Genomic DNA, 3015 nt, shown 5'->3' with positions numbered 1-3015 from the left:
TAAGATATATACCTCCTTTCTCTACTGGCTTCTTGCTGCACACATTGTTTCTCCCAGATGATAAAATGTCCTGAACCTTGACTATACCTGGTGTCCAGAGGTGTTCTGTATCCCGAACTTGGTTACCTCACTCTTCTCTGGAAGATCAGTATAGGGAATTTCCAGTTCTAAGAGGTCATAAGCACATGTCCTGGACAACAGAACCTTATAGGTCTATTGTTCCCTTTGCTTTGAACTTCTCTGAACTTCTTTGACCGTTCACTTGTCTGAAGCTGGAATTTGCTCCCATAAATGTAGGAAAGGAAGTCCTCTGTTTCCACAGTTTAGCTTAAGGATAACTTTCAGGTGGTCTTCTCTGGTGATAATTTTGAAAACATGCTTTGTTTCCTGTAGGATGATTCTTGTAACACCCACATAGAAAGAACATTTGGATTTTGCGACTGAAAATATAGCAAAAGATCTCCTTTTCACATTTTGGCCTGAATCATCTGAGGCTGCATATCTAGTTTGAGCCCATTGCACAAATTCTGAATGTACTGTTTCCGAAGTTCATATAAAGGGAAGAAAAGACTCTCCTCTGCTGTTCTGGTTTAATGTCAAAGAACTGCATTTCCCATCTCTGCCTGGCAGAGAGACCTTTGGATTTCTTTTTCTTCTCTTTTCTCCAGCGAGTGAAGCATCCCAGAACTACGGCCTTTCTTTGTAAATAGTCATCACAGGCTTGTTGGCTCATGTGAGGCATGCTGTGCTTCAGGAAGGCCCTCACAAAGGCTTCTCCCCGCTTGGTTTCTGAATGTTTAACATCCAACTCTTTTGCCTCTTGCTGAGAAAAGGCATGGTAGATCACACTTTTCATTCTTGAATTGCTTCAGGTCTTGTACTGTTGGGTCTCCTTTGGTGGTATCTCCACCTCCGGGGTTTTTCTCCTCAAAGTTCAAGTTGGGGAGGAAGTACCTGGTCAGAGTTTTATCCTTGATGTAATCATATTTGTTGTCAAAAATAAAAATATTATGAGATACTTTCTCTTTATTAATGTCCATGTAAGAGATATGATTGTTGGAAGACTCTATTCTCCTGAACTGAGACACTGGATGTTTAGCTATTGGAGTGCATTGTTAATCTTTATTTGACGCATAACACTAGATTGGGTTTGGGTTATAATCTTTAGCCTTCCAAAGCTTTTCTAAAACTTTTTTGTTTTCTTTAGCCTATATGCCAGATATGCCAGACACAGTAACATAGCCTATATGCCAGACACAGTAACAACAAAGTCTCCAATGGAGACGTTACTGGGCCCGCTCGAGCAAATCGACGAACAACGGGAGGGCCTTTACCTTACCTTTACCTAGCCTATATGCAGTCATCGGGATCAGGTACAGGTAACTCTGTCAGTACTCTCTTTCCAGATGGGTTAGCCTCCTCTAGAACATCTTCAGTTTTGCCATTTTTCACCCCTCTGCATTTCTTTCTCTCACGTTAAAGGAGCAGAGATAACAAGTCTGCCTGTACTGAATTCTTTTTGTTTTCTTTTTTGGGTCACACCCCGTGATGCACAGGGGTTCCTCCTGGCTCTGCACTCAGGAATTACTCCTGGTGGTGCTTGGGAGACCATATAGGATGTTGAGAATTGAATCCAGGTCGGCAGCATGCAAGGCAAAGTGCTTTCGCTTTCGCTATCACTCCAGCCGCTGTACTGAATTCTTACGTAAAAATAAGATGGAGAAAAATTTTAAGAAATTTTAGGAAGACAAAATAGAAGAATACAATATATTGATTAATATCTCGTTCACTGTATTCATGCACAAGATATTCTGTCAGTTTCCACTTAATGTTATCTTATATATTACCAAATGATTATAATTTAAGTAATACAGAATGAAAATAATGTATAAATAAGTTCCTATTTATTTGCAGGTACAGCAATAATCTCAATTTTCCCAATACATTTAAAATAATTTTAATACACATACAAATAATTTTATTAGTGGACCAGCACATATCTAAGTAATATTGTTTGCTCTAGGGTCAACTATGTGACAAAAGTCATGTGTGCCGACTTTCTAGAAATGAACCATGATGAGCTTGCAGCCATCTAAAAGTGTTCTTACATCAGCTACACCTTCCTTCCATTATGGCTGTCACTAAGGTGGCCATATTGGATGTCCTCCTCTCACCAAGATAACTGTGGCTATCAGTGAAGGGCCTAGAGTTCCTAGAATTCTGTTCACTTTCTAACGAATTGGACTTCAAGACTCAGTCTGACATAAGAAAGGAAATGGACCATGGAAATAAATCAGATATGGGTGAACTTATCAAAGTTCAATAAACATAAAAGTGATGAATTTTGAAGTCACATAATTAAGTCAGGATTACATGTGCAATAACTAAGTAATTACACCTTTAATAATGCATTGAACTTGTCAGGCACACTTACTCATTCTGCTCAGATTTTTTTAACAAGATAGCCTATAGCAAGTGACTATAATTAGATATAGACTTTGAACGTATTGAAAACTCCTAATTGATACCTTTTATTATAAATCCAGATGCCAAACATCGCTGTTGAATGGATAAAGGAACAATATTCGACGTGTTAGAATTATACTACTAACTTACAAGAATCTCAGGCAAGAGGGGGAAAATACAGTTCTAACTATCAATCATTCATGTAAAGTTGATTCAAGTTTGCAAGGGTTTGGTCTAAATTACAGCCTGACAGCAATTGCTATTGCCTGTGCTGTCAGAAAAAAAACTGGGGGAAGGAGAGACTGGGGTGGAGCTTTGGCATCTCCCTACTCCCCTGTTTCACATGGACGGTTAGGTGAGGCAGGTCTGAGAGAATGGAGAAGGTTAAAATGAGGGTAAGGAGGCAAAGGAAGAATCAAGATATTTTTACCTTTCAATGAGAAATTTACTTTTATCAGTTAAGGTTGCACTTTGGGCTTTATTTGTTGCTGTGTCTTTTCTCTGCAGATTTTGGAAACAAACTCTTTAAAACATAGAGGAGAGTTCTAG

At 38.8% G+C, this 3015-nt stretch overlaps 1 pseudogene; it reads right to left on the bottom strand.

Moving 5' to 3' along the window:
- Nucleotides 1-205: 205 nt before the first annotated feature.
- Nucleotides 206-862, bottom strand: LOC130030625 (ribonuclease P protein subunit p29-like; annotated as a pseudogene).
- Between the last annotated feature and the right edge of the window lie 2153 nt (nucleotides 863-3015).

This window comes from Sorex fumeus, unplaced genomic scaffold (genome assembly GCF_029834395.1).
Source record: "Sorex fumeus unplaced genomic scaffold, SorFum_2.1 ptg000044l, whole genome shotgun sequence".
NCBI classification, from domain to species: Eukaryota; Metazoa; Chordata; class Mammalia; order Eulipotyphla; family Soricidae; genus Sorex; species Sorex fumeus.
The sequence above is the reverse complement of the archived record's forward strand: the minus strand, read 5'-3'. Positions and strand labels throughout refer to the sequence as shown.